The sequence below is a fragment of the Dreissena polymorpha genome, chromosome 5, assembly GCF_020536995.1.
Source record: "Dreissena polymorpha isolate Duluth1 chromosome 5, UMN_Dpol_1.0, whole genome shotgun sequence".
Lineage (NCBI taxonomy): Eukaryota > Metazoa > Mollusca > Bivalvia > Myida > Dreissenidae > Dreissena > Dreissena polymorpha.
In genome coordinates, this window is record NC_068359.1 from 52,966,050 (window position 1) to 52,976,795 (window position 10,746).

The following is a 10,746-nucleotide window of genomic DNA, read 5'->3' on the forward strand; positions in this document are numbered from 1 at the left end:
CGTTTAGGTTTCAAAATCTGCGTTTCTGTTTCGAAAAATGCTCATAACTTCATCAAAGCGTTTATAGGGGGCATATGTCATCCTATGGTGACAGCTCTTGTTGTCTTTGTAACTGAATATTTTGTAAAATTTTGTGTTTAGATCCACTTAACTTCTAAAGTATCAAAGCTATTGCTTTCAAACTTTAAATATTTTCTTACTATCATTAGGGTACTGTATCTGGCAAGTTCAATTGGACCTTGACCTTTGAATGACCTTTACTCTCAAGGTCAAAAGAATAAATTTTAGTTAAATTTCCATTTCTTCTTCATTTATGATCACCCCAAAAAAAATTATTTTGAAAGATTGTCTTATAAATGACCACACCCCACATTATACCCCCTCACACCCCCCCTACCCTACCCAAAAAGATTTTTTTTCTATGAAACATGGTTAAAGAAAAATAATATTTATTTACTTTATTTTTGAACGACCGTCCAAACTTCCCACCCAAGCTATTGCTATCAAACTTAAAATTAAATCTTATTAGTTTGTTTTATGTCTTTACAAATGTTCAATAGATTGTGGAAAATATACCTGATCTATTATCTTGACCCTATTGAATAATTTGAACAATTTCCCTATGATGGCTTACGTTATGCTGTCAAGCACTGGAATAGTTGACCGCGCTGTCCTCTGACAGTAAGATTTTACCATGATTTGCATAACATCTGCATTATTCCTGTGCCCGATATTATCTGTGTTGTTCAGGCTCTTATTATATTTCTGATAAAATTTAAGTGTTTTGTGATTCGGCTGAGTGGAAAACAAGTATGTTACACAATTTGAAATGTTACGTGAAAAAGATTCCAAAGCAAAAAAGTGGCCAAACAAAAACTGTTGATTTTTTTAAGCAAGCATCATTAAATAAAGTAACATTCCAACAATGCAAAGCGCTGACTGATATTCAACATGTTGAAACTAGGGAAATTAGTTTTTGACTGAAGACTTTGTGTGAGCTCTCTATGTGGAAAACTTTAGCATGATGGTGTTTGTGGTGTTTGGGATTAAAGATGTTGAAATCTTTCATGTAATTTTAAATCACAATTTATTTTTCCAATATCTTGAAATGCTAATAAAATTCCCAATTTATAAGCCATGGGCTATCTTCCCAAAATGCTTAATAAAACCCTGGCCTTCTTTTAACAAATCACCTGGTGAAATCAGTTTTCTGGCCCATAGCTCACCAAACGTTCTATATTTTAAGTTGTCTTGTAGTTAATAACCTGATGAAATCAGTTTTCTGGCTTATAAGCTTTGCTGTTAAAGTTTAATGAAATTCATTTCAAGAATACTGCAGCCCATTGATAAAATATCAAAACAACTGCTTGGTGTTAAAGATCAAATAAATAGATTTATTAGATAGATAAGTTGATCTTAACATGAAATGCATAGATTTGCATGGCAGCATGTTATATACATGCAATAAATAATAAAAACAATCTGCATGTATAAACAAAGCCATGTCAATCAACAGCATATGTTAAGGATTGCACAAAAAGGGGTTAGCCATTAAACCCTTATTTACATAGATGTTCCAAATGGTATAGTAAAGCTGTTATTTTTCAGAAAATGATGTGTGTGTGTGTGTGTGTTTATGTAGCACATCAAACATGCTACATTTAAAGCCGTCTTATAGTTAATCACCTGATGAAATCAATGTCTGGTTTATAGCTGTTTAAGTTTAACTAAATTCATTTAAAGAATGCTGCAGAAACAGCCCATTGATATTTAATAGGGATGGCAAAACTATTTGAATATTCGAAAATTCAATTGAATCGTCTGTATTGGAATTGCAGAGTTGGCATTTGAATATTTGCAACCTATTATTTCAATCGATTTTGTGCTTTTTAATTAATTACCCACAAGCTGCTAATTAATGACCCACAAGTTGCTTACTGAATACATCAACAATAACAACTAATTGCGAACCAAAATTAAAAGGGATTAACATGTTAGATAAGACACTCTTCCTGTCAAACTGACAACATGCTGTTATCAGAAGAAGGGGTATATTGTTTTGCTGGATGTTGGTTGGTCTGTCTGTCGTTGGTTGGTCTGTCAGTCTGTCTGTTTGTTGGTAGACCATTGTGGAACACGTGTGTTTGTTTATGTAGCACACCAAACGTGCTACATATTGAGCCTCCTTGTAATCAATTGCCTGATGACATCAGTTTTCTGGCTTATAGATGTTAATTTGAATTCATTTTAAGAGTACTGCAGCTACAGCCAATTGATATCAAATATGACCCCATCTGTATGGGAAATGGCATAAGACTGTTGTATGTTTTAGCTCACATGGTTAGCTTTTGTTATACCAAGATGTCCATAGACTTAAAAACTCCAGGCTGAATTTAATTTTAATCTTCATATTCATACAAAGCCCATGTAATATTATCTCATTTCTGTATGTACCTCCATTAAAGTCTACATTGTAGGTATATTAGTTTGAATACTCTATAGTCGAGCATTATCTATTAAATGGACAGCTCTTCTATAACATTTGAATTAATTGTCTTCATGTGATAAAATCGTGAGTCATTCCATACATAAAAAGCTGAGGAAATCAGTTGCCTAACCAAAAGCAGAAGATTGAGAGAACATTTATGAAGAATACTGAAAGGGCTTATTTTTGTTAATTGATTTTGGCATTCTCTAGTGTCCTCTACTGTAGCAGATAACTTTATCTGCAAGTGACAGTAGGGTTGAGCCTCAGATAAATGTCCTATGGCCTTCTTGGTAAATAAGTGTGTGTCTGTATCTGTCTGTGGTTATGTAGCACATAAAAAGTGCTACGTGTTAAGCATCCTGTTATGAATTTTTTTATTTGGCTTAAAGCAGATAAAGTTTGTATATAGAATGTTCCTGAAGAATACTGAAGCTTCAGACAATACATATTTGATACATGCATTACATCTGTTTGTTTGAAAGATAAAGACATTGCTTTCTCTTTATCAAGCTCATTCCATTATACATAACATCTGTTTTAGGCAATGAAGTTGTTGATGATTCAGAGTCTGATGTGGGATCAGAAATTTGGCCATTTGCATTTCTAAGGTAAGTCAGCTCTCCTATCATTTATTGGGAACATTGTGTGCTGATGGCCTAGTCTGTTGTAATTACTAAAATCTGAAAGGCTCTGTTTGAGCTATAGTGTGTTTTTTATGTCATCAAATTTGTCATTGATTGCTCTAAATGAAAACTCCTAGGCAACCGCTTTGCCAACTTAATAGTAACGACATGAATAATCCTTGTGTGGTCTGTCACCCAAATACCAAGGACCATTCCCCTCTATTTCAAAAAATGCATATTAGCTGCCAGAGCTGAAAAAAAAGAAACATTCACAACATTTCCTGAATTGCTTGGGCCAAATTAAAGCAAGAACTATCACAAGCAACGAATTGTGTTTATTAAATTAAATCTGGAAACTAAGCACATATTTGAATATAAGCATATCTGGAAAATAAGTACTGTGGTTACTGTACCAATGTTTAGTTTGCACTTGTTTGGTTAACAGGTCCAGGAATATCCAAATTCATGAACCAGATGAAAAGGATGAATTCGAAGATTGTGATGACAATGTTCTGGATCCAGATTATCACCCTGAAGAAGACTCGCAGGAAAGTGATAGTGACTGTGGCAACCTGAGAGATAACTTTGGTAAGTTCTTCTTGTAGTGTGAAGTGAAAAGTGGGCAAGGAATAAGATTTAATTTAAATGTTTTCTACAGTATGTGCAAATGAGGTGTAAGGTCAGTGTCACATTATTAAAGGTCATGTTCAGTTTAATTATGTATCTAGTGTACCTTTTAACGGTTTTAAGATTCATATTCTTCTCAAAGATTTTTATGGGTCAAGAATTTCTAGTTGACCTTCTTGAAGCACCTTCATAGATAGACACTTGGACTGCTGCATGTGACTTGGAATGAAAACTTAACTTGGGATTCTATCAAAAAGGGCCATTATTTGGCTTAAATGCTTGTTCCAGTATGCCGCCAGAGCTTAAAACATTTATTGAATGAATTTTAAAATTGTTCATGTCAAGTGAAAACATGGCCACGGAAAGGGTGGTTTGTCATTTTCCATGTATATATGTAGTAAATAAAGCCAGTGAACACTCTAGAAAAACTGTTCTTATGGGTATTAAAAATATGGCCACCACAGTGGGTACGGTAATTTTCTAAATAAGCCTAGTGTAAATACTTTGGAACACCATCTTTTAAAGTCAGTCTTACCAATGTTTTGAAATATTTGCTGAAGAGTTTTAATCATTGCTTCTTTCCATCTCAGTCTTTCAGTTGAGCGACCCAGGGCCTATTGGCCCTTTTGTTAACTATATGTGTATATGACATTTTTAGCTCCACTATTATATATGAAATATATATAGTGGAGCTATCCTACTCACGTCGGCGTTTCTGTTCCCGTTAGCGTTAGCGTGCAAATGTAAAAGTTTGCGTACCACCCCAAATATTAGCTATGTCCTTTGACATATTGCCTTTATATTTTGCATACTTCTTTACCAACATTACCCCCAATCTATAAACAAGAGCAGACAACTGTATCAAGCATTCTGACAGAATTATGGCCCCTTCTATACTTAGATAATTGAACATTTTGCTAAAATTGCCATAACTTCTTTATCTATAATCACATTTGATTCATACTTTGACACCCACATTATACCCCCCCCTCCATGATGGCTTACGTAATACTGTCAAGCACTCGAATAGTCGAGCACACTGTCCTCTGACAGCTCTTGTTTTTTTATGCATCACACCAAATGTACTACATATAACTAATCCATCTACTTGTTCCCCGCAGAACAGTGAAAGTAAGTGTAATATTTTCAGCCATCATTTTAATAGATGGTCCTGGGCCATGGTTAAATTTTTCTGTACAATTAGCAAATGGTTACATGTACATCCAGTTATTAATTTGTTTTCTGCATTTAAAAAATTGGTATGTAGATAAAAAACAAGATGATTCTTTGCATTTTGCAGTTCATCCTGTATATTTATCAAGTGGTTATGTGCAGATTACAAGACATGAAGTCGTTCTGTACACTTGTCAGGTTGTTATGTAGATGCATGAGATTGTTCTTTGCATTTGGCACTTAATGCTGTACATATGCTAAAAACTTTTTTGGTTGAAACTTTTGACATGCATTGATTAAAATAGACATTTTAAACTGCGGCCCTATATAATATGGCTCTGTATATATTACCTAGAAATGTCTTTTTATATGAAATCGAGAAAATAACAAATAATAAAATAAATGACGAGCTTTGGCACCTATTGGCGGCGCTCTTGCCTCTACTTTTTATGCCCCCAGTAGGGTGGCATATAGCAGTTGAACTGTCAGTCTGTCTGTCAGTCCTAAACTTTAACATTGGCCATAACTTTTGCAATATTGAAGATAGCAGCTTGATATTTGTCATGCATGTGTATCTCATAGAGCTTCACATTTTGAGTGCTGAAAGGTCAAGATTATTTTCACAAGGCAAGGAAAGTTATACAATCAAAAAATAAAAAAAATTAATTCAAAGCGGCGCAGTAGGGGGCATTGTGTTTCTGACTTGTTATCTATTGTTATCCATGTTTTCATATCTATTTCTAAAACAGGGAAAACAGGGAAAAAGAAACAGGTGCATAGACCATGTTATTGTCAAGAGAATGCTGCATTGCTTGATGCATTTTCCTCCTACCTAGTCCCGAACTGCAGGCATCTACCTAGGGAAAACGGGAGATAATGAAAGTTCAGGACAACTGCAAAGCACTTGGAAACAGAACATGGATGAACATCAAGTATCAGCTGAAATAATGCAGTGTAAAATTTGAGTGTGATTGACACTTGATAAAACTTAGGAGGGGCATTTCTGAAATTCTGAGAATGTGTGCATATATTGTTAACTACTACAGCCTTCTCCCTCTTTAGACTTAGAAAATCAGAAAAATAGATAAGAAGTCTGCACCAGGAAGGTGATACTCTTGTTTTTGTGATTGGATGAAAAACACATTTGGGAAAAAATTATGTACAAGAAGTATTCAATGGGACATCATCACATGGGTTTTGGGTCCTGATTCTATTATTGTTTCCTGTCTCATATTATTTGATTGAAATATTTTACTGATTGTAAAGTATTGTGTAAGGCAAATTCAAGAGTTTGAATGTACATGATGTATGTAAACATATGTGTATGAGGGTCATTTAAAAAGTATTTAAAGGTATATATGTACGTTTGTCTGTCAGGTCAATCTTTTGAGTGCAACTACTACAGTTTTGCATGGATGGCTTTCAAATTTGGTAGAGCAACTAGACATGATGTTATTAATTATGTTTGATCAATAGTGTCGTATTTTAGGAACTGTTGCAGTCTTTTCCAATACCTCTTGTATAAGTGTATATATATGTTGTTTTTTTACATTAAAGTTGGAACACCCATTCATTAAATATAGGCTGATAAAGAAAGAAATTCAGCAATTTATCCATAACCCTAAGACTTAGGGCTTTGATACTTTGTGTGTGTTTTTCTAAGTTGGCTCACCGATTATTGTCTTCTACCGGTTTCACCGGAGGGGACTTGTGGTTTGTGCTCTGTGTGTCTGTCTGTCTGTCGGTCCATCACACTTTTCTGGATCCTGTGATATACTTTAAAAGTTCTTCATATTTTTCACGAAACTTGAAACATAGATAGATGGCAATATAGATATTATTCAAATCATTTCATTTTGTTCCTACGTCAAAAATTCTGGTTGCTATGGCAACAAATAAAAAAATCAATAAAAATTCTGACAATTGTGGAGCTGGTATGGGACATATATTGCTTGGCAGTAGTCTTGTTTAACATAAGCTGATAAAGAGAGAAATTCAGCAATTTATCCATAACCCTAAGACTTAGGGCTTTGATATTTTTTGTGATTTTTATGTCCCCCACCGCTATATTGTTCTTGCCCTGGAGGTTGGTTGGTTTGTTGGTTGGTTTGTTTGTTTGCCCCAACTTTAACATTTGCAATAACTTTTGCAATATTGAAGATAGCAACTTGATATTTTGCATGCATGTGTATCTCATGGAGCTGCTTATTTTGAGTGGTGAAAGGTTAAGGTCATCTTTCAAGGTCAAATATATAGCTTCAAAGCGGCGCAAAAGGGGACATAGTGTTTCTGACAAACACATATCTTGTTTTGTTTAAGTTGGCTCACCCATTTATTTAACAAAGTCTGATGTAGAAAGAATTACAGCAATTTACCCATAACCCTAAGACTTAGACACATGCTATCATACCTCACAGAATATGCCAATGCACATTTCACCTAGGCCTATAATGCAGAACTCTGTATTATTTATATTATGGGGCTAAGTGACTGTTTGTAATAAAAATATGCCATGAAACTTCTGAAAAAGAACAAATGTTCAACCATTTAACAATGTTTTTCTAGTTTATATCAATTTTTCAATAGTTACACTATATACATGCTGCTTGGAATTTGCTGTACTGATGATACATATAAACTGTACTTTAATTATTGTTCAAATGTGGTTCCCATTGTCCAGTCTTTTACAATGTAAGGTATTTTTGTATTGGTAAGAAGCATTAAGAATTATTATGGACATGTGTTGCTAGTTTCAGTATAATGATAATTTTGAAAAAAAAATTACCAATGTAATAGGAACCTCATATGACGAATTTTATGTTATAAAAGAACAAAATGAAGATAAACCGCATGCTCAAATGTGAAAACCGCTATATCTTTCCTGACACCAAAATAATATGCTCTTGAAAAACCTTGAAGCAGAACTTTGTATAGATTTAAAGTAACATGAATTGTGATGTTATTAACATTGTGTTCTTATTCATATTCTGATGTTATTTTGAAAGGTCAAACATACTTAAAATGATATATTTGTATAGATGATAGTTGAAAGTCCTCTAGTGTGTCAAAATATAAAAGAATTAACGTATGTTATTGTCATGGTTTAAAATGCTACGAATGATATTATTCTTTTATAAAGCGTACTGCCCAAAAATATACACTATGTCAATAGTCACTCTGAAGATTGACTCCGTGTTTATCTTTATATGTAACACGTTTTATATTGAACATTTGGTTAAATGTTTTAAGACATCTTTTTAACCAGGTTTTCCGAAGGAAAAAACTGGTTATTAGATTGGCGAATGCGGGCGGGCTGGCTGGCTGGCTGGCGGGCTGGCGGAATAAGCTTGTCCGGGCCATAACTATGTCGTTCATTGTCAGATTTTAAAATCATTTGGCACATTTGTTCACCATCATTGGACGGTGTGTCGCGCGAAATAATTACGTCGATATCTCCAAGGTCAAGGTCACACTTCGAGTTCAAAGGTCAAAAATGGCCATAAAAGAGCTTGTCCGAGCCATAACTATATCGTTCATCGTCAGATTTTAAAATCATTTGGCACATTTGTTCACCATCATTGGACGGTGTGTCGCGCGAAATAATTACGTCGATATCTCCAAGGTCAAGGTCACACTTTGAGTTCAAAGGTCAAAAATGGCCATAAATAAGCTTGTCCTGGCCATAACTATGTCATTCATTGTGAGATTTCAAAATCATTTGGCACATTTGTTCACCATCATGGGACGGTGTGTCCCACGACAGAATCACGTCAATATCTCCAATGTCAAGGTCGCCACGACTAAAAATAGATTTTAAAAAAAAAAAAACTTACAAAGGGGGTTAATTTTTTTTGGTCATTTCAAAAGTTCAGTTTGAGTTTTCTCCCTTTATCAGATTTTTTTTCACAATGAAAACCTGGTTTTGTGACAATTTTGTCCCTTGTTTATTAATCTTTCTAAAGGCAGTGAAAAGGTATTATACCTTAGCATTGGGCAGTGTAAAGCTTGAGCATTGGCTATAAATCAGTTACTGAAAGACAACAATCCTTTAAAATGAATCCCTTATGCTGGCTGTTACGATAGACTGCACATGTTTTCGACTTTGGCAATTTTGATATTGTTGGATAAGCATTTACCACAATTAAGGACGTGCTCCTGTTGTTTTTTTCAAAGTTGTAAGTCTAACATAGTTTTTAGTTTAACATAAGTTTATGTTTTGTTATTATAATGCGAAGGCTTTTTATGCCCCCGAAGGAGGGCATTTAGTGATTAGACTGTCCGTCTGTCTGTCCGTCCGTCTGTCTGTCCGTCGCACTTTTGCGTTAAGGTTTTAAAAAAATGCTCATAACTTCTATGTCGCTTCAAATGTAACCTTCATATATGGTATGCATGTGTCTATGGACAAGATCTTTCCATACGCACAATAATTTTGACGCCTTTGACCTTGAACTTAGGGTCTGCGTTTAGGTTTCAAAATCTGTGTTTAGGTTTCAAAAAAACGTTTTTCGGGGGCATATGTCTTCCAATGGATACTGCTCTTGTTATTTATTGAACCTTCACTTGTTTGTGTTAAAATGATAAGAAAATTCAAGCCTTAGTTTCTTTCTGTTGTTTTATGTATGGTATTATAAATTGCATTTTATTATTTAATAGCTCGGCGTTTTCGGAGAAAACCTGAGGTATTGTCATAGCCAGCTCGTCGTATCGTCCGCCGTCCGCCATCCGCATCGTGCAAAAACTTTAAACTTGGCTCTAAAATCAAAGTGCTTCCACGTACAACTTTGAAACTTCACATGTAGATGCACCTTCATGAGTTCTACATGCCACACCCATTTTGGGGTCACTAGCTTAAAGGTCAAGGTAACTGTGACCTCTAATATAAAACTTTAGCATAGGCTCTAAAATCAAATTGCTTCTACTTACAACTTTGAAACTTAATATGTAGATGCATCTTGATGAGTTCTACACGCCACACCAATTGTGGGGTAACTAGGTCAAAGGTCAATGTCATTGTGACCTCTAATATAAAACTTTAACATAGGCTCTAAAATCAAATTGTTTCCACCTACAACTTTGAAACTTTATATGAAGATGCACCTTGAGGAGTTCTACACGCTTCACCCATTTTGGGGTCACTAGGTCAAAGATCAAGGTCATTGTGACCTCTAAAAAAAAATCTGACAAGCACTCGTAGCCGAGCGTTGCACCCGTTATGCGGTGCTCTTTTTTTTTTTTTCAAAGGACCATGACTGGAATAAAAGCTGATCTCTCATCTCGTCTTGTGATTATTTCATTTAGGCTCACAGAGAAAATAAATTATTCTTAAACAGTTCAGTTATCAAAGAATAACAATATCCCGCCTTGTGTACTTACTTAAACCAGAGCAATCGTATTGTGATCTTCACTGAATCTTCAAAATTGGCTCGCTGTCTTGAAGATAAAAATCTGCCTTTTTAGGCTTGGACTAGCTTTGTAGTTTATATAACTAGAAATACTTATCAGAACCCAAAGTAAGTTAATACGCATGTAAGAAGAGATGACTCTCTCTATTAACATGAGGTGATACTAATAATTAGTTAGGGGTGATCAATTTCCCTTATATTGCCAGAGGCTACTATTAGAAGGGTGGTCTTGTAACATGACAGAAATATAATAATGTGAAACCCCATCCCCTTATTTTGGACCAGTGTACTGCGTACTGCATTCTTTTGACTTAGAGTACTGCAAACCATTAAATAGAGAAAACAAGGGGTATAAAATGCATTCATAGAAAAAATACTCTTCGGGAACGCTTGTTTATGATCGTGTTGATTGAAGCTGTTTCAAAATAGAACT

At 34.8% G+C, this 10,746-nt stretch overlaps 1 long non-coding RNA gene across 1 annotated transcript; it reads left to right on the plus strand.

The window, feature by feature from the left end:
- The first annotated feature begins 8,171 nt into the window (after positions 1 to 8,171).
- Positions 8,172 to 8,584, plus strand: LOC127882052 (uncharacterized). Its single transcript, XR_008050391.1, has 2 exons — positions 8,172 to 8,371; positions 8,534 to 8,584. It is a non-coding gene; the product is annotated as an uncharacterized LOC127882052 (long non-coding RNA).
- Positions 8,585 to 10,746: the final 2,162 nt, after the last annotated feature.